We start from the raw sequence: 25,098 nt of genomic DNA on the forward strand, positions 1-25,098 counted from the left end.
GTAGAGTTCACTCCTCGAGTTGAGTCCCGACTCCACGAGTCGATCGATAATTCCCCGTGGTGACTCGACACATGACTCCTCGAGTTGAGTTCACTCCTCGAGTTGAGTCCCGAGTCCACGAGTCGACTAACTAGTCCTCGTGCTGACTCTACACATGACTCCTCAAGTTGAGTTCACTCCTCGAGTTAAGTCCTGAGTCCACGAGTCGACCAATAAGTCATCGTGCCGACCCTACATGACTCCTCGAGTTGAGTTCATTCCTCGAGTTGAAGTCCGAGTTCACGAGTCGACTAACTACTCCTCGTGCCGACTCTACATGACTCCTCGAGTTGAGTTCACTCCTCGAGTTGAGTCCCGAGTCCACGAGTCGACTAAATAGTCCTCGTGTCGACTCTACACATGACTCCTCGAGTATAGTTCACTCATGGAGTTGAGTCCCGAGTCCACGAGTCGACCGATAATTCCTCGTGCCGACTCTACACATGACTCCTCGAGTTGACTTCACTCCTCGAGTTGAGTATCGAGTCCACGAGTTGACTAACTACTCCTCGTGCTGACTCTACACATGACTCCTCGAGTTGAGTTCACTCCTCGAGTTGCGTCCCGAGTCCACGAGTCGATCGATAATTCCTCGTGCCGACCCTACATGACTCGTCGAGTCAAGTTCACTCCTCGAGTTGAGTCCCGAGTCCACGAGTCGACTAACTAGTCCTCGTGCTGACTCTACACATGACTCCTCGAGTTGAGTCCCGAGTCCACGAGTCGACTAACTAGTCCTCTTGCTGACTCTACACATGACTCCTCGAGTTGAGTTCACTCCTCGAGTTGAGTCCCGAGTCCACAAGTCGACCGATAAGTCCTCGTGCCGACTCTACATGACTCCTCGAGTTGAGATCACTCCTCGAGTTGAGTCCCGAGTCAACGAGTCGGCTAACTAGTCCTCGTGCTGACTCTACACATGACTCCTCGAGTTGAGTTCACTCCTCGAGTTGAGTCCAAAGTCCACGAGTCGACCGATAAGTCCTCGTACCGACTCTACATGACTCCTCGAGTTGAGTTCACTCCTTGAGTTGAGACCCGAGTCCAAGAGTCGACTAACTAGTCCTAGTGCTGACTCTACACATGACTCCTCGAGTTGAGTTCATTCCTCGAGTTGAAATCCGAGTCCACGAGTCGACTCACTACTCCTCGTGCCGACTCCACATGACTCCTCGAGTTGAGTTCAATCCTCGAGTTGAAGTCCGAGTTCACGAGTCGACTAACTACTCCTCGTGCCGACTCTACATGAGTCCTCGAGTTGACTTCACTCCTCGAGTTGAGTCCCGAGTCCACGAGTCGACTAACTAGTCCTCGTGTCGACTCTACACATGACTCCTCGAGTATAGTTCTCTCCTGGAGTTGAGTCCCGAGTCCACGAGTCGACCGATAATTCCTCGTGCCGACTCTACACATGACTCCTCGAGTTGACTTCACTCCTCGAGTTGAGTCTCGAGTCCACGAGTCGACTAACTAGTCCTCGTGCTGACTCTACACATGACTCCTCGAGTTGAGTTCACTCCTCGAGTTGTGTCCCGAGTCCACGAGTCGACCGATAATTCCTCGTGCCGACCCTACATGACTCCTCGAGTCAAGTTCACTCCTCGAGTTGAGTCCCGAGTCCACGAGTCGACTAACTAGTCCTCGTGCTGACTCTACACATGACTCCTCGAGTTGAGTCCCGAGTCCACGAGTCGACTAACTAGTCCTCTTGCTGACTCTACACATGACTCCTCGAGTTGAGTTTACTCCTCGAGTTGAGTGCCGAGTTCACGAGTTGATCGATAAGTCCTCGTGCCGACTCTACATAACTCCTCGAGTTGAGATCACTCCTCGAGTTGAGTTCCGAGTCGACGAGTCGGCTAACTAGTCCTCGTGCTGACTCTATACATGACTCCTCGAGTTGAGTTCACTCCTCGAGTTGAGTCCCGAGTCCACGAGTCGACCGATAAGTCCTCGTGCCGACTCTACATGACTCCTCGAGTTGAGTTTACTCCTCGAGTTGAGACCCGAGTCCACGAGTCGACTAACTAGTCCTAGTGCTGACTCTACACATGACTCCTCGAGTTGAGTTCATTCCTCGAGTTGAAATCCGAGTCCACGAGTCGACTAACTACTCCTCGTGGCGACTCCACATGATTCCTCGAGTTGAAGTCCGAGATCACGAGTCGACTAACTACTCCTCGTGCCGACTTTACATGACTCCTCGAGTTGAGTTCACTCCTCGAGTTGAGTCCCGAGTCCACGAGTCGACTAACTAGTCCTCGTGTCGACTCTACACATGACTCCTCGAGTATAGTTCATTCCTGGAGTTGAGTCCCGAGTCCACGAGTCGACAGATAATTCCTCGTGCCGACTCTACACATGACTCCTCGAGTTGACTTCACTCCTCGAGTTGAGTCTCGAGTCCACGAGTCGACTAACTAGTCCTCGTGCTGACTCTACACATGACTCCTCGAGTTGAGTTCACTCCTCGAGTTGCGTCCCGAGTCCACGAGTCGACCGATAATTCCTCGTGCCGACCCTACATGACTCCTCGAGTCAAGTTCACTCCTCGAGTTGAGTCCCGAGTCCACGAGTCGGCTAACTAGTCCTCGTGCTGACTCTACACGTGACTCCTCGAGTTGAGTTCACTCCTCGAGTTGAGTCCCGAGTCCACGAGTCGACCGATAAGTCCTCGTGCCGACTCTACATGACTCCTCGAGTTGAGTTCATTCCTCGAGTTGAAATCCGAGTCCACGAGTCGACTCACTACTCCTCGTGCCGACTCCACATGACTCCTCGAGTTGAGTTCAATCCTCAAGTTGAAGTCCGAGTTCACGAGTCGACTAACTACTCCTCGTGCCGACTCTACATGAGTCCTCGAGTTGACTTCACTCCTCGAGTTGAGTCCCGAGTCCACGAGTCGACTAACTAGTCCTCGTGTCGACTCTACACATGACTCCTCGAGAATAGTTCTCTCCTGGAGTTGAGTCCCGAGTCCACGAGTCGACCGATAATTCCTCGTGCCGACTCTACACATGACTCCTCGAGTTGACTTCACTCCTCGAGTTGAGTCTCGAGTCCACGAGTCGACTAACTAGTCCTCGTGCTGACTCTACACATGACTCCTCGAGTTGAGTTCACTCCTCGAGTTGTGTCCCGAGTCCACGAGTCGACCGATAATTCCTCGTGCCGACCCTACATGACTCCTCGAGTCAAGTTCACTCCTCGAGTTGAGTCCCGAGTCCACGAGTCGACTAACTAGTCCTCGTGCTGACTCTACACATGACTCCTCGAGTTGAGTCCCGAGTCCACGAGTCGACTAACTAGTCCTCTTGCTGACTCTACACATGACTCCTCGAGTTGAGTTTACTCCTCGAGTTGAGTGCCGAGTTCACGAGTCGATCGATAAGTCCTCGTGCCGACTCTACATGACTCCTCGAGTTGAGATCACTCCTCGAGTTGAGTTCCGAGTCGACGAGTCGGCTAACTAGTCCTCGTGCTGACTCTATACATGACTCCTCGAGTTGAGTTCACTCCTCGAGTTGAGTCCCGAGTCCACGAGTCGACCGATAAGTCCTCGTGCCGACTCTACATGACTCCTCGAGTTGAGTTTACTCCTCGAGTTGAGACCCGAGTCCACGAGTCGACTAACTAGTCCTAGTGCTGACTCTACACATGACTCCTCGAGTTGAGTTCATTCCTCGAGTTGAAATCCGAGTCCACGAGTCGACTAACTACTCCTCGTGGCGACTCCACATGATTCCTCGAGTTGAAGTCCGAGTTCACGAGTCGACTAACTACTCCTCGTGCCGACTTTACATGACTCCTCTAGTTGAGTTCACTCCTCGAGTTGAGTCCCGAGTCCACGAGTCGACTAACTAGTCCTCGTGTCGACTCTACACATGACTCCTCGAGTATAGTTCATTCCTGGAGTTGAGTCCCGAGTCCACGAGTCGACCGATAATTCCTCGTGCCGACTCTACACATGACTCCTCGAGTTGACTTCACTCCTCGAGTTGAGTCTCGAGTCCACGAGTCGACTAACTAGTCCTCGTGCTGACTCTACACATGACTCCTCGAGTTGAGTTCACTCCTCGAGTTGCGTCCCGAGTCCACGAGTCGACCGATAATTCCTCGTGCCGACCCTACATGACTCCTCGAGTCAAGTTCACTCCTCGAGTTGAGTCCCGAGTCCACGAGTCGGCTAACTAGTCCTCGTGCTGACTCTACACGTGACTCCTCGAGTTGAGTTCACTCCTCGAGTTGAGTCCCGAGTCCACGAGTCGACCGATAAGTCCTCGTGCCGACTCTACATGACTCCTCGAGTTGAGTTCACTCCTCGAGTCGAGTCCCAAGTCCACGAGTCGACTAACTAGTCCTCGTGCTGACTCTACACATGACTCCTCGAGTTGAGTTCATTCCTCGAGTTGAAATCCGAGTCCACGAGTCGACTAACTACTCCTCGTGCCGACTCCACATGACTCCTTGAGTTGAGTTCATTCCTTTAGTTGAAGTCCGAGTTCACGAGTCGACTACCTATTCCTTGTGCCGACTCTACATGACTCCTCGAGTTGAGTTCACTCCTCGAGTTTAGTCCCGAGTCCACGAGTCGACTAACTAGTCCTCGTGTCAACTCCACACATGACTCCTCGAGTAGAGTTCACTCCTCGAGTTGAGTCCCGAGTCCACGAGTCGATCGATAATTCCCCGTGGCGACTCGACACATGACTCCTCGAGTTGAGTTCACTCCTCGAGTTGAGTCCCGAGTCCACGAGTCGACTAACTAGTCCTCGTGCTGACTCTACACATGACTCCTCGAGTTGAGTTCACTCCTCGAGTTAAGTCCTGAGTCCATGAGTCGACCAATAAGTCATCGTGCCGACCCTACATGACTCCTCGAGTTGAGTTCATTCCTTGAGTTGAAGTCCGAGTTCACGAGTCGACTAACTACTCCTCGTGCCGACTCTACATGACTCCTCGAATTGAGTTCACTCCTCGAGTTGAGTCCCGAGTCCACGAGTCGACTAAATAGTCCTCGTGTCGACTCTACACATGACTCCTCGAGTATAGTTCACTCCTGGAGTTGAGTCCCGAGTCCACGAGTCGACCGATAATTCCTCGTGCCGACTCTACACATGACTCCTCGAGTTGACTTCACTCCTCGAGTTGAGTATCGAGTCCAAGAGTCGACTAACTACTCCTCGTGCTGACTCTACACATGACTCCTCGAGTTGAGTTCACTCCTCGAGTTGCGTCCCGAGTCCACGAGTCGACCGATAATTCCTCGTGCCGACCCTATATGACTCCTCGAGTCAAGTTCACTCCTCGAGTTGAGTCCCGAGTCCACGAGTCGACTAACTAGTCCTCGTGCTGACTCTACACATGACTCCTCGAGTTGAGTCCTGAGTCCACGAGTCGACTAACTAGTCCTCTTGCTGACTCTACACATGACTCCTCGAGTTGAGTTCACTCCTCGAGTTGAGTCCCGAGTCCACGAGTCGACCGATAAGTCCTCGTGCCGACTCTACATGACTCCTCGAGTTGAGATCACTCCTCGAGTTGAGTCCCGTGTCGACGAGTCGGCTAACTAGTCCTCGTGCTGACTCTACACATGACTCCTCGAGTTGAGTTCACTCCTCGAGTTGAGTCCCGAGTCCACGAGTCGACCGATAAGTCCTCGTACCGACTCTACATGACTCCTCGAGTTGAGTTCACTCCTCGAGTTGAGACCCGAGTCCAAGAGTCGACTAACTAGTCCTAGTGCTGACTCTACACATGACTCCTCGAGTTGAGTTCATTCCTTGAGTTGAAATCCGAGTCCACGAGTCGACTCACTACTCCTCGTGGCGACCCCACATGACTCCTCGAGTTGAGTTCATTCCTCGAGTTGAAGTCCGAGTTCACGAGTCGACCAACTACTCCTCTTGCCGACTCTACATGACTCCTCGAGTTGAGTTCACTCCTCGAGTTGAGTCCCGAGTCCACGAGTCGACTAACTAGTCCTCGTGTCGACTCTACACATGACTCCTCGAGTATAGTTCACTCCTGGAGTTGAGTCCCGAGTCCACGAGTCGACCGATAATTCCTCGTGCCGACTCTACACATGACTCCTCGAGTTGACTTCACTCCTCGAGTTGAGTCTCGAGTCCACGAGACGACTAACTAGTCCTCGTGGTGACTCTACACATGACTCCTCGAGTTGAGTTCACTCCTCGAGTTGCGTCCAGAGTCCACGAGTCGACCGATAATTCCTCGTGCCGACCCTACATGACTCGTCGAGTCAAGTTCACTCCTCGAGTTGAGTCCCGAGTCCACGAGTCGGCTAACTAGTCCTCGTGCTGACTCTACACGTGACTCCTCGAGTTGAGTTCACTCCTCGAGTTGAGTCCCGAGTCCACGAGTCGACCGATAAGTCCTCGTGCCGACTCTACATGACTCCTCGAGTTGAGTTCACTCCTCGAGTTGAGTCCCGAGTCCACGAGTCGACTAACTAGTCCTCGTGCTGACTCTACACATGACTCCTCGAGTTGAGTTCATTCCTCGAGTTGAAATCCGAGTCCACGAGTCGACTAACTACTCCTCGTGCCGACTCCACATGACTCCTTGAGTTGAGTTCATTCCTTTAGTTGAAGTCCGAGTTCACGAGTCGACTACCTACTCCTTGTGCCGACTCTACATGACTCCTCGAGTTGAGTTCACTCCTCGAGTTTAGTCCCGAGTCCACGAGTCGACTAACTAGTCCTCGTGTCAACTCTACACATGACTCCTCGAGTAGAGTTCACTCCTCGAGTTGAGTCCCGAGTCCACGAGTCGATCGATAATTCCCCGTGGCGACTCGACACATGACTCCTCGAGTTGAGTTCACTCCTCGAGTTGAGTCCCGAGTCCACGAGTCGACTAACTAGTCCTCGTGCTGACTCTACACATGACTCCTCGAGTTGAGTTCACTCCTCGAGTTAAGTCTTGAGTCCACGAGTCGACCAATAAGTCATCGTGCCGACCCTACATGACTCCTCGAGTTGAGTTCATTCCTCGAGTTGAAGTCCGAGTTCACGAGGCGACTAACTACTCCTCGTGCCGACTCTACATGACTCCTCGAGTTGAGTTCACTCCTCGAGTTGAATCCCGAGTCCACGAGTCGACTAAATAGTCCTCGTGTCGACTCTACACATGACTCCTCGACTATAGTTCACTACTGGAGTTGAGTCCCGAGTCCACGAGTCGACCGATAATTCCTCGTGCCGACTCTACACATGACTCCTCGAGTTGACTTCACTCCTCGAGTTGAGTATCGAGTCCACGAGTCGACTAACTACTCCTCGTGCTGACTCTACACATGACTCCTCGAGTTGAGTTCACTCCTCGAGTTGCGTCCCGAGTCCACGAGTCGACCGATAATTCCTCGTGCCGACCCTACATGACTCCTCGAGTCAAGTTTACTCCTCGTGTTGAGTCCCGAGTCCACGAGTCGACTAACTAGTCCTCGTGCTGACTCTACACATGACTCCTCGAGTTGAGTCCCGAGTCCACGAGTCGACTAACTAGTCCTCTTGCTGACTCTACACATGACTCCTCGAGTTGAGTTCACTCCTCGAGTTGAGTCCCGAGTCCACGAGTAGACCGATAAGTCCTCGTGCCGACTCTACATGACTCCTCGAGTTGAGTCCCGAGTCGACGAGTCGGCTAACTAGTCCTCGTGCTGACTCTACACATGACTCCTCGAGTTGAGTTCACTCCTCGAGTTGAGTCCCGAGTCCACGAGTCGACCGATAAGTCCTCGTACCGACTCTACATGACTCCTCGAGTTGAGTTCACTCCTCGAGTTGAGACCCGAGTCAAAGAGTCGACTAACTAGTCCTAGTGCTGACTATACACATGACTCCTCGAGTTGAGTTCATTCCTCGAGTTGAAATCCGAGTCCACGAGTCGACTCACTACTCCTCGTGCCGACTCCACATGACTCCTCGAGTTGAGTTCATTCCTCGAGTTGAAGTCCGAGTTCACGAGTCGACTAACTACTCCTCGTGCCGACTCTACATGAGTCCTCTAGTTGACTTCACTCCTCGAGTTGAGTCCCGAGTCCACGAGTCGACTAACTGGTCCTCGTGTCGACTCTACACATGACTCCTCGAGTATAGTTCACTCCTGGAGTTGAGTCCCGAGTCCACGAGTCGACCGATAATTCCTCGTGCCGACTCTACACATGACTCCTCGAGTTGACTTCACTCCTCGAGTTGAGTCTCGAGTCCACGAGTCGACTAACTAGTCCTCGTGCTGACTCTACACATGACTCCTCGAGTTGCGTCTCGAGTCCACGAGTCGACCGATAATTCCTCGTGCCGACCCTACATGACTCCTCGAGTCAAGTTCACTCCTCGAGTTGAGTCCCGAGTCCACGAGTCGACTAACTAGTCCTCGTGCTGACTCTACACATGACTCCTCGAGTTGAGTCCCGAGTCCACGAGTCGACTAACTAGTCCTCTTGCTGACTCTACACATGACTCCTCGAGTTGAGTTCACTCCTCGAGTTGAGTCCCGAGTCCACGAGTCGACCGATAAGTCCTCGTGCCGACTCTACATGACTCCTCGAGTTGAGATCACTCCTCGAGTTAAGTCCCGAGTCGACGAGTCGGCTAACTAGTCCTCGTGCTGACTCTACACATGACTCCTCGAGCTGAGTTCACTCCTCGAGTTGAGTCCCGAGTCCACGAGTCGACCGATAAGTCCTCGTGCCGACTCTACATGACTCCTCGAGTTGAGTTTACTCCTCGAGTTGAGACCCGAGTCCACGAGTCGACTAACTAGTCCTAGTGCTGACTCTACACATGACTCCTCGAGTTGAGTTCATTCCTCGAGTTGAAATCTGAGTCCACGAGTCGACTAACTACTCCTCGTGCCGACTCCACATGACTCCTCGAGTTGAGATCATACCTCGAGTTGAAGTCCGAGTTCACGAGTCGACTAACTACTCCTCGTGCCGACTCTACATGACTCCTCGAGTTGAGTCCCGAGTCCACGAGTCGACTAACTAGTCCTCGTGTCGACTCTACACATGACTCCTCGAGTATAGTTCACTCCTGGAGTTGAGTCCCGAGTCCACGAGTCGACTAACTAATCCTCGTGCTGACTCTACACATGACTCCTCGAGTTGAGTTCACTCCTCGAGTTGCGTCCCGAGTCCACGAGTCGACCGATAATTCCTCGTGCCGACCCTACATGACTCCTCGAGTCAAGTTCACTCCTCGAGTTGAGTCCCGAGTCCACGAGTCGGCTAACTAGTCCTCGTGCTGACTCTACACGTGACTCCTCGAGTTGAGTTCACTCCTCGAGTTGAGTCCCGAGTCCACGAGTCGACTAACTTGTCCTCGTGCTGACTCTACACATGACTCCTCGAGTTGAGTTCATTCCTCGAGTTGAAATCCGAGTCCAAGAGTCGTCTAACTACTCCTCGTGCTGACTCTACACATGACTCCTCGAGTTGAGTTCACTCCTCGAGTTGCGTCCCGAGTCCACGAGTCGACCGATAATTCCTCGTGCCGACCCTATATGACTCCTCGAGTCAAGTTCACTCCTCGAGTTGAGTCCCGAGTCCACGAGTCGACTAACTAGTCCTCGTGCTGACTCTACACATGACTCCTCGAGTTGAGTCCTGAGTCCACGAGTCGACTAACTAGTCCTCTTGCTGACTCTACACATGACTCCTCGAGTTGAGTTCACTCCTCGAGTTGACTTCACTCCTCGAGTTGAGTTTCGAGTCCACGAGTCGACTAACTAATCCTCGTGCTGACTCTACACATGACTCCTCGAGTTGAGTTCACTCCTCGAGTTGCGTCCCGAGTCCACGAGTCGACCGATAATTCCTCGTGCCGACCCTACATGACTCCTCGAGTCAAGTTCACTCCTCGAGTTGAGTCCCGAGTCCACGAGTCGGCTAACTAGTCCTCGTGCTGACTCTACACGTGACTCCTCGAGTTGAGTTCACTCCTCGAGTTGAGTCCCGAGTCCACGAGTCGACTAACTTGTCCTCGTGCTGACTCTACACATGACTCCTCGAGTTGAGTTCATTCCTCGAGTTGAGACCCGAGTCCACGAGTCGACTAACTAGTCCTAGTGCTGACTCTACACATGACTCCTCGAGTTGAGTTCATTCCTCGAGTTGAAATCTGAGTCCACGAGTCGACTAACTACTCCTCGTGCCGACTCCACATGACTCCTCGAGTTGAGATCATACCTCGAGTTGAAGTCCGAGTTCACGAGTCGACTAACTACTCCTCGTGCCGACTCTACATGACTCCTCGAGTTGAGTCCCGAGTCCACGAGTCGACTAACTAGTCCTCGTGTCGACTCTACACATGACTCCTCGAGTATAGTTCACTCCTGGAGTTGAGTCCCGAGTCCACGAGTCGACTAACTAATCCTCGTGCTGACTCTACACATGACTCCTCGAGTTGAGTTCACTCCTCGAGTTGCGTCCCGAGTCCACGAGTCGACCGATAATTCCTCGTGCCGACCCTACATGACTCCTCGAGTCAAGTTCACTCCTCGAGTTGAGTCCCGAGTCCACGAGTCGGCTAACTAGTCCTCGTGCTGACTCTACACGTGACTCCTCGAGTTGAGTTCACTCCTCGAGTTGAGTCCCGAGTCCACGAGTCGACTAACTTGTCCTCGTGCTGACTCTACACATGACTCCTCGAGTTGAGTTCATTCCTCGAGTTGAAATCCGAGTCCAAGAGTCGTCTAACTACTCCTCGTGCTGACTCTACACATGACTCCTCGAGTTGAGTTCACTCCTCGAGTTGCGTCCCGAGTCCACGAGTCGACCGATAATTCCTCGTGCCGACCCTATATGACTCCTCGAGTCAAGTTCACTCCTCGAGTTGAGTCCCGAGTCCACGAGTCGACTAACTAGTCCTCGTGCTGACTCTACACATGACTCCTCGAGTTGAGTCCTGAGTCCACGAGTCGACTAACTAGTCCTCTTGCTGACTCTACACATGACTCCTCGAGTTGAGTTCACTCCTCGAGTTGAGTCCCGAGTCCACGAGTCGACTAACTAGTCCTCTTGCTGACTCTACACATGACTCCTCGAGTTGAGTTCACTCCTCGAGTTGAGTCCCGAGTCCACGAGTAGACCGATAAGTCCTCGTGCCGACTCTACATGACTCCTCGAGTTGAGTCCCGAGTCGACGAGTCGGCTAACTAGTCCTCGTGCTGACTCTACACATGACTCCTCGAGTTGAGTTCACTCCTCGAGTTGAGTCCCGAGTCCACGAGTCGACCGATAAGTCCTCGTACCGACTCTACATGACTCCTCGAGTTGAGTTCACTCCTCGAGTTGAGACCCGAGTCAAAGAGTCGACTAACTAGTCCTAGTGCTGACTATACACATGACTCCTCGAGTTGAGTTCATTCCTCGAGTTGAAATCCGAGTCCAAGAGTCGACTAACTAGTCCTAGTGCTGACTCTACACATGACTCCTCGAGTTGAGTTCATTCCTTGAGTTGAAATCCGAGTCCACGAGTCGACTCACTACTCCTCGTGGCGACTCCACATGACTCCTCGAGTTGAGTTCATTCCTCGAGTTGAAGTCCGAGTTCACGAGTCGACTAACTACTCCTCTTGCCGACTCTACATGACTCCTCGAGTTGAGTTCACTCCTCGAGTTGAGTCCCGAGTCCACGAGTCGACTAACTAGTCCTCGTGTCGACTCTACACATGACTCCTCGAGTATAGTTCACTCCTGGAGTTGAGTCCCGAGTCCACGAGTCGACCGATAATTCCTCGTGCCGACTCTACACATGACTCCTCGAGTTGACTTCACTCCTCGAGTTGAGTCTCGAGTCCACGAGACGACTAACTAGTCCTCGTGCTGACTCTACACATGACTCCTCGAGTTGAGTTCACTCCTCGAGTTGCGTCCAGAGTCCACGAGTCGACCGATAATTCCTCGTGCCGACCCTACATTACTCGTCGAGTCAAGTTCACTCCTCGAGTTGAGTCCCGAGTCCACGAGTCGGCTAACTAGTCCTCGTGCTGACTCTACACGTGACTCCTCGAGTTGAGTTCACTCCTCGAGTTGAGTCCCGAGTCCACGAGTCGACCGATAAGTCCTCGTGCCGACTCTACATGACTCCTCGAGTTGAGTTCACTCCTCGAGTTGAGTCCCGAGTCCACGAGTCGACTAACTAGTCCTCGTGCTGACTCTACACATGACTCCTCGAGTTGAGTTCATTCCTCGAGTTGAAATCCGAGTCCACGAGTCGACTAACTACTCCTCGTGCCGACTCCACATGACTCCTTGAGTTGAGTTCATTCCTTTAGTTGAAGTCCGAGTTCACGAGTCGACTACCTACTCCTTGTGCCGACTCTACATGACTCCTCGAGTTTAGTCCCGAGTCCACGAGTCGACTAACTAGTCCTCGTGTCAACTCTACACATGACTCCTCGAGTAGAGTTCACTCCTCGAGTTGAGTCCCGAGTCCACGAGTCGATCGATAATTCCCCGTGGCGACTCGACACATGACTCCTTGAGTTGAGTTCACTCCTCGAGTTGAGTCCCGAGTCCACGAGTCGACTAACTAGTCCTCGTGCTGACTTTACACATGACTCCTCGAGTTGAGTTCACTCCTCGAGTTAAGTCTTGAGTCCACGAGTCGACCAATAAGTCATCGTGCCGACCCTACATGACTCCTCGAGTTGAGTTCATTCCTCGAGTTGAAGTCCGAGTTCACGAGGCGACTAACTACTCCTCGTGCCGACTCTACATGACTCCTCGAGTTGAGTTCACTCCTCGAGTTGAATCCCGAGTCCACGAGTCGACTAAATAGTCCTCGTGTCGACTCTACACATGACTCCTCGACTATAGTTCACTACTGGAGTTGAGTCCCGAGTCCACGAGTCGACCGATAATTCCTCGTGCCGACTCTACACATGACTCCTCGAGTTGACTTCACTCCTCGAGTTGAGTATCGAGTCCACGAGTCGACTAACTACTCCTCGTGCTGACTCTACACATGACTCCTCGAGTTGAGTTCACTCCTCGAGTTGCGTCCCGAGTCCACGAGTCGACCGATAATTCCTCGTGCCGACCCTACATGACTCCTCGAGTCAAGTTTACTCCTCGAGTTGAGTCCCGAGTCCACGAGTCGACTAACTAGTCCTCGTGCTGACTCTACACATGACTCCTCGAGTTGAGTCCCGAGTCCACGAGTCGACTAACTAGTCCTCTTGCTGACTCTACACATGACTCCTCGAGTTGAGTTCACTCCTCGAGTTGAGTCCCGAGTCCACGAGTAGACCGATAAGTCCTCGTGCCAACTCTACATGACTCCTCGAGTTGAGTCCCGAGTCGACGAGTCGGCTAACTAGTCCTCGTGCTGACTCTACACATGACTCCTCGAGTTGAGTTCACTCCTCGAGTTGAGTCCCGAGTCCACGAGTCGACCGATAAGTCCTCGTACCGACTCTACATGACTCCTCGAGTTGAGTTCACTCCTCGAGTTGAGACCCGAGTCAAAGAGTCGACTAACTAGTCCTAGTGCTGACTATACACATGACTCCTCGAGTTGAGTTCATTCCTCGAGTTGAAATCCGAGTCCACGAGTCGACTCACTACTCCTCGTGCCGACTCCACATGACTCCTCGAGTTGAGTTCATTCCTCGAGTTGAAGTCCGAGTTCACGAGTCGACTAACTACTCCTCGTGCCGACTCTACATGAGTCCTCTAGTTGACTTCACTCCTCGAGTTGAGTCCCGAGTCCACGAGTCGACTAACTAGTCCTCGTGTCGACTCTACACATGACTCCTCGAGTATAGTTCACTCCTGGAGTTGAGTCCCGAGTCCACGAGTCGACCGATAATTCCTCGTGCCGACTCTACACATGACTCCTCGAGTTGACTTCACTCCTCGAGTTGAGTCTCGAGTCCACGAGTCGACTAACTAGTCCTCGTGCTGACTCTACACATGACTCCTCGAGTTGCGTCTCGAGTCCACGAGTCGACCGATAATTCCTCGTGCCGACCCTACATGACTCCTCGAGTCAAGTTCACTCCTCGAGTTGAGTCCCGAGTCCACGAGTCGACTAACTAGTCCTCGTGCTGACTCTACACATGACTCCTCGAGTTGAGTCCCGAGTCCACGAGTCGACTAACTAGTCCTCTTGCTGACTCTACACATGACTCCTCGAGTTGAGTTCACTCCTCGAGTTGAGTCCCGAGTCCACGAGTCGACCGATAAGTCCTCGTGCCGACTCTACATGACTCCTCGAGTTGAGATCACTCCTCGAGTTAAGTCCCGAGTCGACGAGTCGGCTAACTAGTCCTCGTGCTGACTCTACACATGACTCCTCGAGCTGAGTTCACTCCTCGAGTTGAGTCCCGAGTCCACGAGTCGACTGATAAGTCCTCGTGCCGACTCTACATGACTCCTCGAGTTGAGTTTACTCCTCGAGTTGAGACCCGAGTCCACGAGTCGACTAACTAGTCCTAGTGCTGACTCTACACATGACTCCTCGAGTTGAGTTCATTCCTCGAGTTGAAATCTGAGTCCACGAGTCGACTAACTACTCCTCGTGCCGACTCCACATGACTCCTCGAGTTGAGATCATTCCTCGAGTTGAAGTCCGAGTTCACGAGTCGACTAACTACTCCTCGTGCCGACTCTACATGACTCCTCGAGTTGAGTCCCGAGTCCACGAGTCGACTAACTAGTCCTCGTGTCGACTCTACACATGACTCCTCGAGTATAGTTCACTCCTGGAGTTGAGTCCCAAGTCCACGAGTCGACCGATAATTCTTCGTGCCGACTCTACACATGACTCCTCGAGTTGACTGCACTCCTCGAGTTGAGTTTCGAGTCCACGAGTCGACTAACTACTCCTCGTGCCGACTCTACATGACTCCTCGTGCTGACTCTACACATGACTCCTCGAGTTGAGTTCACTCCTCGAGTTGCGTCCCGAGTCCACGAGTCGACCGATAATTCCTCGTGCCGACCCTACATGACTCCTCGAGTCAAGTTCACTCCTCGAGTTGAGTCCCGAGTCCACGAGTCGGCTAACTAGTCCTCGTGCTGACTCTACACGTGACTCCTCGAGTTGAGTTCACTCCTCGAGTTGAGTCCTGAGTCCACGAGTCGACTAACTTGTCCTCGTGCTGACTCTACACATGACTCCTCGAGTTGAGTTCATTCCTCGAGTTGAAATCCGAGTCCACGAGTCGACTAACTACTCCTCGTGCCGACTCCACATGACTCCTGGAGTTGAGTTCATTCCTTTAGTTGAAGTCCGAGTTCACGAGTCGACTACCTACTCCTTGTGCCGACTCTACATGACTCCTCGAGTTGAGTTCACTCCTCGAGTTTAGTCCCGAGTCCACGAGTCGATTAACTAGTCCTCGTGTCAACTCTACACATGACTCCTCGAGTAGAGTTCACTCCTCGAGTTGAGTCCCGAGTCCACGAGTCGATCGATAATTCCCCATGGCGACTCGACACATGACTCCTCGAGTTGAGTTCACTCCTCGAGTTGAGTCCCGAGTCCACGAGTCGACTAACTAGTCCTCGTGCCGACTCTACACATGACTCCTCGAGTTGAGTTCACTCCTCGAGTTAAGTCCTGAGTCCACGAGTCGACCAATAAGTCATCGTGCCGACCCTACATGACTCCTCGAGTTGAGTTCATTCCTCGAGTTGAAGTTTGAGTTCACGAGTCGACTAACTACTCCTCGTGTCGACTCTACATGACTCCTCGAGTTGAGTTCACTCCTCGAGTTGAGTCTCGAGTCCACGAGTCGACAAACTAGTCCTCGTGTCGACTCTACACATGACTCCTCGAGTATAGTTCACTCCTGGAGTTGAGTCCCGAGTCCACGAGTCGACAGATAAGTCCTTGTGCCGACTCTACATGACTCCTCGAGTTGATTTCACTCCTCGAGTTGAGTCCCGAGTCCACGAGTCGACTAACTAGTCCTCGTGATGACTCTACACATGACTCCTGGAGTTGAGTTCATTCCTCGAGTTGAAATCCGAGTCCAGGAGTCATCTAACTACTGCTCGTGCCGACTCCACATGACTCCTCGAGTTGAGTTCATTCCTCAAGTTGAAGTCCGAGTTCACGAGTCGACTAACTACTCCTTGTGCCGACTCTACATGACTCCTCGAGTTGAGTTCACTCCTCGAGTTGAGTCCCGAGTCCACGAGTCGACTAACTAGTCCTCGTGTCGACTCTACACATGACTCCTCGAGTAGAGTTCACTCCTCGATTTGAGTCTCGAGTCCACGAGTCGACCGATAATTCCCCGTGGCGACTCGACACATGACTCCTCGAGTTGAGTTCACTCCTCGAGTTGAGTCCCGAGTCCACGAGTCGACTAACTAGTCCTCGTGCTGACTCTACACATGACTCCTCGAGTTGAGTTCACTCCTCGAGTTAAGTCCCGAGTCCACGAGTCGACCAATAAGACATCGTGCCGACCCTACATGACTCCTCGAGTTGAGTCCCAAGTCCACGAGTCGACCGATAAGTGTTACCGGTCCGTCTCGGTCCGGTAGATCGACGACGGCCACGCTGGCGGCCGTCCTGAGCCCGGCGCTCGTCTGGGGCCGGCGCTCGTCATGGCCGGCTCTCCAAGGCCGGCTCTCCATGGCCGGCTCTCCATGGCCGGCTCTCTAAGGCTGGCTCTCCATGGCCGGCTCTCCAAGGCCGGCTCTCCAAGGCCGGCTCTCCAAGGCCGGCGCTCCAAGGCCGGCGCTCCAAGGCCGGCGCTCCAAGGCCGGCGCTCCAAGGCCGGCGCTCCAAGGCCGGCTCTCCATGGCCGGCTCTACAAAGCCGGCACTCCATGGCCGGCTCTCCAAGGCCGGCGCTCCTAGGCCGGCTCTCCAAGGCCGGGGCTCCAAGGCCGCCTCTCCAAGGCCGGCTCTCCAAGGCCGGCGCTCCAAGGCCGGCTCTCCAAGGCCGGCTCTCCAAGGCCGGGTCTCCAAGACTGGCGCTCCAAGGCCGGCTCTCCAAGGCCGGCTCTCCAAGGCCGGCACTCCAAGACCGGCGCTCGGCCAAGGGGTTCCCCAAACACCCCTTGGCCGCCTATAAATATGAGGGTCTCTCCCTTGACCCAGGTAATCCGAATTTGAGTACTGAAACGCTGTCGAACTCGTACCTCGCTCGTTTCTCTCAAGTCTCGACCTCTAAACACTAAACCCTCTACAAACCACCTCAATCCTACTAATGTTGAGCGTCGGAGAGGTAAACAGAGGCAACCCCTATGTTTCCCCTTTGTAGTTCACACCTTCTCTGCTTGCTTTTCAGGTGCCTGGACGAGACAAATACCATAGACAGCTAAGGGAAGACTTGGGATACCAGGTCCGACACGCTCGAGTCGAGACGAGACCACTTGGTCCGGCCTTGGGTCTAACCGTCTGCGACTCCTAAATCGTTGTCCGAAAAACTGCGACAACATTTTGGCGCTAGAAGGAGGGGATCTCTCGACCTTGACGACACATTCCCTCTACCAGTTTTCTCCCTTTGTTCTCACGACTCTCGAGAGATGAGTCACATTCCCACCACCTCCGCGAGTACCCGAGCGACAAGCTCGAGGTACGGCCTTCGACGCCTCGCACATCGTCTTGAAGGGCAACCTCGCGATAGCGAGAGCCAGCCCCAAGACCCGATGAATGACCCCGACCTCCTCGGCTATGACATTGAAGATAGGTCCGCCCAAGACGACTCCGATCCCGAATATGTGGGGGAGTCGAGGACCAATGAGGCAACGTCCAGCCTTGCCCCTTCGCGGCCCGAGAGGTCTAACAATGCTTTGGCCGGGCCGTCGCACCTGGCACGGCAGCAGGCACGGTCACATTCCCGGGGACTCGCCCCCTCGGTTTCAAGAGGCGGCCGGACATGGCCTCTCGCCGAGGAGAGAGCGACTCTGGTAGATGATGGGGCCAATAGCCGAAGCGCCCGCCGGACGGTCCGACCAAGGGCGACCTCGCCTCACCCCGCACCAAGCGTGGACCTTAGAGAGCGCTTGACGGCGTAGAGAAACTCCCGAGGGGAGGATCTCCGCCAAAGGCTAAACTCTCGAAGGGACACGCTCCCCGCTGCAACTCTCGGCCGGCCTCAGGCCAATGTCGTGGACCAAGCGTCCAACGAACGCCAACCAGTGACACCCGTGGCCCAGACGGTCGGCCCCGCTAATGGGCTTGACATGGTCACGATGATTCAGAGCCTCCAAAATCAAATCATCGAAATGAGGGAGTCAGGGACGCAAAGGCCGTACGGAGGGATCGAGGAATCATACTCTCCCTTCGCCGCACAAGTCCTCGCGCAACCATGCGTGGGAAACTTCAAGTTACCGTCCATTCCCCCCTACGATGGACGTACGGACCCCCACTTCCACGTCCAACACTATGAGACGTGGATGACGATGCAAGGGCAGACGGACGCCACCCTCTGCCAGGCCTTCAGCCTGACCCTCACAGGGTCGGGGTTTGAGTGGTTCCGAAGTTTGAGGCCGGGAAGCATCCCGTCTTTCCGGGCCTTACGAGAGGCGTTCCTTGCCCGATTCGCCACCCTCGTGGCGCAAAAGAAACCAAAGACCCACCTCCTCTCTATCCGGCAAGGAAGAGACGAGACGCTGAGACAATACCTCGCTCGCTTCACTGAGGAATCTCACAAGGTCGAAGGGTTCGACGACAGAGACGCCATCACGGCGATCACCGAGGGAGTCCGCACGAGCGACTTCCTCAAGTCTATTGTTGGCCAAGTCCCGCGAGACATGGCGGAGCTAATGACGAGAGCTCGCACACACATGGGAGTCGAGGACTATCTCGATGGCCGAAAGTCAGGAGGACAGGGGAGTCGCCGCTGCGACGATCGAGATGAAGATCGTCTCGACCCTCGGAAGAGGAGGAATAAGGGAAGCCAGGCCCCTAACGGCCGCTCCCTTCCGAAACTTCCGAAAGTTCTCGACATTCACTCCTCTGAACACTTCGCCGGAGCGAATCCTAGCTCTGCACCGTGACAAGCTGGGGAGTCCAACCCCTCTCACGAAGGATCCCGCCAAAAGGAATCAAAGCAAGTACTGTGACTACCATCAGGATCACGGGCACCTGACGTCCGAATGCTATCAACTCAAGCGTCAGATTGAAGCCCTGATTCAAGATGGGAAACTAAAAGAGTACGTCCTTAGAACTATCGGGACGGCCGCGGCGCACGGAGGCCGCCCGCGGCAGGGAAAGAAAGGTCCGGCGACGGTGACTGTCACGGACCGCGCGGCAAACGAAGAACCGGAGAGCTCGCAACTTCACGTCGTGGGCGCAATCTTGGGCGGCCCGGAGTTCGGAGACTCGGCTACTCAAAGGAAGAAGTACGTGCGCGAAGTTTCCCAAGGGAAAATAGCGCACTACATCAACCATACGTACGAGGTCCCTCCTCCGGCCCCCTTCGAATCCATGTTCTTCACCGGACAGGAAGCGGCGCGAGTACTCCATCCACACAAGGACGTGATAGTCGTCTCTGCCCCGGTCGCCAACAACCTCGTCCGGAGAATCCTGATCGACAATGGGAGCTCCGCCGACATAATCTTCAAGTCGGCGTTGGACAGGATGAAGCTATCTGGGGTGAGACCGACCCCAATCTCAACCCCGCTCTTCGGCTTCTCCGGGGAGAGGGTCATGACGGAGGGAACTATCGACCTCCCAGTTACCTTCGGTACGCCGAGGGGGCTCGAGGTTACCTACATCGTGTCGTTCCTAGTAGTGGATCAGCCCTCGGCTTACAACATTATCGTCGGCCGCCCGACTCTCAATCGGTTGAAAGCCATAACGTCCACGTACCACCTGATGATGAAGTTCCCGACCGAGAAAGGAATCGCCGTGATGTTGGGAGACCAATCCATGGCGAGGATGTGCTACATCCAGGGCGTGGACGGAAAAGGAAAAGGAAAGATGGTGAGCACCGTCTTCCAACTCGGGGACAAATTCCCGTGCAAGTTAGAGGAGGGAGGCACCTTCGGAGAGCTAGACCAAAGGGACGAAGTCGAGCGTCGAAAGGTGGAGACACCGGACGACCTCGTTCCCATCGTGTTGGACGATGCCAAGCCTGACCAAGTGGTCAAGGTAGGCGCCCAACTCTCGTCTGAAGTCCGAACCGAGTTCGCCGCTTTCCTCCAAGAGCACAAAGATGTCTTCGCGTGGACACACGCCGACATGCCGGGGATCGACCCCGAAATCATGGTTCATCGTCTCAACGACGACAAGAGAGTGGCCGAGCGTGTTCAACCGCGACGGGCGTTCAGTGGGGAGAGGTACCAAGCCATTGGTGAAGAAGTTGACAAACTTCTCGCCGCCGACTTCATCAGGGAGGCGGAGCACCCCAAGTGGGTGTCCAATGTGGTGATGGTCAAGAAGCCAAGCGGGAAGTGGCGGATCTGTATCGACTACAAAGATCTCAACAAAGCCTGCCCGAAAGACAGCTTCCCTCTCCCGAGGATCGAGCAACTCGTGGACGCCACTGCGGGCCACAAATTGCTAAGCTTCATGGGCGCCTACTCAGGCTACAATCAGATCCGCATGCACGAGCCGGATCATATAAAGACCACCTTTGTTACGAACCGCGGACTCTACTGTTACAAGGTCATGCCCTTTGGCCTCAAAAACGCGGGAGCAACGTATCAAAGGTTGGTGAACCGGATGTTCGCCAATCAAATTGGCAAAACCATGGAGGTCTACGTGGAGGACATGCTTGTCAAAAGCCTCAAAGCCCACGACCACGTTCGAGACCTTAGGGAAATGTTCACGATCCTGCGACGCTACAGAATGAAGCTCAACCCCAACAAGTGCGCTTTCGGGGTCGAGTCTGGAAAGTTTCTGGGCTACATAGTGAGCCGCCGCGGGATCGAGGCCAATCCTGAGAAGATTAAGGCGATCTTAGAGATGAGGTCGCCAGAAAAAGTCAAAGAAGTACAAAGCTTGACGGGAAGAATCGCCGCCCTGACGCGATTCGTTTCCAAAGCCACTGATAGGTGCCAACCGTTCTTCAAGGCACTAAAGAAGACCGATGGGTTCGTGTGGACGGAGGAGTGCGAGGAAGCATTCCGCGATATGAAAGCCTATTTCACCTCCCCCCCGTTCCTCGCGAAGCCGAAGAATGGCGAAACCTTGTACCTCTACCTCGCGGTTTTCGATAGGGCCGTGAGCGCGGTCCTGATACGCGAGGAAGACAGGGTACAATGGCCGGTCTACTACGTTAGCAAGGTGCTCCTCGACGCCAAAACCCGATACCCGGAAATCGAGAGACTGTCCCCCGCCCTCGTCATGAGCGCGAGAAAGCACCGGCCCTACTTCCAAGCGCACCCCATTGTGGTCCGCTCGGGACATCCCATCGAGAAGGCCCTTCAAAAAGGGACCTCCTCTTGAATGGCGATATGGTCCCAAGAGCTGGGCGAGTACGGGATCGAGTTCCAACCAAGAACCGCCATTAAGGGTCAGGCCCTCGCCGACTTCATCGCCGAGTTCACAAGCGCGCCCCCAACCAACGAGGGCGACGAGAGTAGTAAGAGCACGGAAGACAAGGAGGATGACCACAACGAGTCGTCGAAGAAGAGAACCAACGACCCGATAGGGCCGGTCTGGGACTTGCACGTGGATGGCGCGTCAAACGCCCGGGGGGCTGGCGCCGGTGTTGTGCTCACAAATCCCGATGGGGAAAAGCTGAGATACGCTCTGCGGTTCGAGTTCAAGGCTTCCAACAACGAGGCAGAGTACGAGGCTCTGATCGTTGGCTTGGAGCTAGCGAACAAGTTAGGCGCCCAAAACCTGCGCATCCATTGCGACTCGCAACTGATTGTGAACCAGGTTAAGGGCGACTACGCCGCAAAGGAGCCACACATGATCGCATACTTGTCCAAGGCCCAAAAGAACCTAGAGGCCCTGTCGTGGTTCGAGATCGTCCAAGTTCCCCGAGAGGTGAACATTGACGCTGACGCCTTGGCCCGCCTCGCGTCTGGGATAGATGAGGAGGGCGAAGGCAGCGTCCCGATCGAGGTACTGACCCGACCCTACGTCTCGAGAGGCGACGTGGGGGTAGTTGACGAGACTCCGCCTCCCTCATGGATGACTCCGCTCGTGGAATTCCTAAGGCGAGGAGTCGTCCCCGAAGACAAAGAAAAGGCCAGAAAGCTGAGAAGCTTGGCGCCGTAGTACACAATGAGGGAGGATAACCTGTTCAAGAGAGGCTACTCTATGCCCCTTCTCCGCTGCCTAACCGAAGTCGAGGCGAGAAAAGCGCTCCGCGAAGTGCACGAAGGGGTGTGCGGAAACCACGCCGCTAGGTAATCGTTGGCATTGAAGCTACTGAGACTTGGATTTTTTTGGCCGACCTTGAAAAAGGACTCCCACGAGTAGGCCAAAAAGTGTGATAAGTGCCAAAGGTTCGCCCACATCCCGCGTCAAGCACCGGCCCCATTGTGTCCAATCATTGTGCCGCGACCTTTCGCAAAGTGGGGAATCGACCTCATTGGTGAGCTACCTACGGCCCCGAGGCAATACAAGCACGCAATCGTTGCCATCGATTACTTCACAAAGTGGGTAGAGGCCGAGCCGCTAGCGAAGATCACTGAGGCGAACACGACGAGCTTCATTTGGAAAAGCATCATCTGCTTTCGGGATCCCCGCGTCAATTGTAACCGACAACGGGAAACAATTCGACAACGCGCGCCTCCGAGAAATGTGCGAACAACTGGGCATTAGCAAGACTTTCTCCTCTCCTCGCCATCCTCAAGCCAACGGTCAAGTCGAGGCGGTTAACAAGACAATCAAAGAGAACTTGAAGAAGAAGCTGGAGGAAAGAAAAGGGGCTTGGGCCGACGAGCTCCCCATGGTCTTATGGGCGTACCGCACCACCGCTCGAAATGCGACCGGCGAAACCCCTTTCGCTCTCGCATTCGGCGTCGAGGCCGTGGTACCCGTCGAGACCAAGCTACCAACCTTGCGCATCGAGGAGTATGAAGAAGCCACCAACGACGACGCAATCAGGCTCGAGTTAGACCTCATAGACGAAAGGAGGTCGGACGCACTCACCCGACTTGCTGCGCAAAAGAGGAAAGTCGAGAAATACTACAACTCAAAGATCAAGCTGCGAAAGTTCGCCGACGGAAGCCTCGTTCTTCGAAGGGTGTTCCAAAACACCAAGGTGCAAGGTGCGGGAGTTCTAGGCCCCACCTGGGAAGGCCCGTACCGTGTGCGCCGAGCCATCCACAACGGCACGTACGAGCTCGAGAACATGGAGGGTCTCGTGTTCACACACCCGTGGAACGCGGAGCACCTTCGGCAATATTACCAGTAGATGTTCATTCGTCCATTTTTCGCTTTGTTGTTTTCATGTAATTTTCGATTCTACCAAAGACAATTTAAAATTTCAAGTTCAGCCAACGGCCTGGGATGTAATTTTTTATCCATTTCAACAATATAATGAATTACATTTCGCTTCAAAGCATTGTATTATAATTTCTAGCCTCCTCTACGAGTACCCAAGAAACTCGGGGGGCTAAGGGGGATAAGGCGAGAGTAACAAGCTCGCTTACTCCACTTTCCACGCACCAAGCGGTAACAAAACACCCATAAATCGGATCCGCGCACCGGACCTCCGGCTTCGTACCCTCCTCGTGCGATGCTCTCGCACGGGTTGAGGCCATACGCCGAGAGATAGCGAGACATCGATAGGTTGGATCCGCGCATCGGACCTCCGACCTCGCACGTCTTTTGCTGCGACCCTCCCGCGTGACGATGCACCTTGCACACCGATAGGCAGCAAGGCATCGATGGATCACGTCCGCGCACCGGATTGTCGATCCCGGCAGTCAAAACCCAAAACGTGACACGCGTACCGACATGTACCACGCTCACTGGGAACTGCGAGCTCGTCGCGATACGCACGCCGATAGGTAGCGTACTCACTGGAAAATGAGCGTCCGTGGGAAACTGGTCTAGCCAGCGTCCGCGGGAAACTTCGCCGCCAAATGCGGCAGTAAGCCGTGCCGACCGGTTACGCTAAACATAGTAAGCCGAGTTCGTAAGACACGCACCAGTCAAAATTGCGCAAATCAATTACACTAAGCATAGCAAGTCGAGAAAATAAGACGCACAATAAAAAGAAAGCTTCCATTAGAGCAAAACAATGTTGCACAAACAACCCGACGAGAACATAACAGAAATCCGAAGGAAAGTGTAAAGCGAGCGCTAAACAAATGCGCAGAAAACCAAAGAAAACTTGGCTACTCTGAGCCATAGTCGACCTGCTCTTCGTCGTCTTCGGGACGAGGGGCGCCCGACCCGCCAACGGTTCCTCCACCGAACCGTCAGTTTGACGACTGGGCGGCCTCCGCAGGGACATCGGGAGGCAGATCATCCTCTGGCAACTCATCCTCCAAGGGAGGAAACATGGCGTCGAAGAAGGAAAATGTGATCCCTCGAGATGCGTTCTCCTCCGCGGTCGCGTCTTTGACCCACATGGCCACCTCGTAATGAGCCACCTCCAGCGAGAGATCCCAGTCCTCCTCCAACTCCGTCTTGGATCGCACGGCGTCGTCCTTCTCCTCAACGAGGGTCTGCACCTCCGCTCGCAAGGTTTCCCTCTCCCTCTCGGCCTTGACCCTAGAGATCTCGCTCGCCGAAAGTCGGGCGTGGACAATGTTCAGCTCCTCGTCTCGGCTCGAGAGTGCCGCCTGAAGTTTCTTTGTCTCCCCTAAGAAAGTATCGGCCGCTTGCTCAGCCTTCTCCCGAGACGCTTTCTCGGCCGCCGCCTTCTCACGAGCTCGCTTCAGTTCCTCCTCAAGCGCCTGAAACTCTCGGACGGTGCGGACCCCCGCCAAAGCGGCGGCATGAGCGGCCGCCGTGTTCTCCTTTTCTTTTTCCATGATCTGCATGCGACGCAGCAAGTCCCGGAGAATACGGTCGCTCCGTTCTTGGCGCGCGAGCATCTGTGGAAACAAACAACATACATGCAATCGAAATAAGCACAATAATCACAAATAAGGCAAACAAGCAAATCATACCTTTCGGGCGTCGCCGATCCCGCTCTGGAAATG

Source organism: Urtica dioica, chromosome 4, assembly GCF_054948205.1.
Source record: "Urtica dioica subsp. dioica isolate 48M chromosome 4, U.dioica_male_clone48M_v1_H2, whole genome shotgun sequence".
Classification (NCBI taxonomy): domain Eukaryota; kingdom Viridiplantae; phylum Streptophyta; class Magnoliopsida; order Rosales; family Urticaceae; genus Urtica; species Urtica dioica.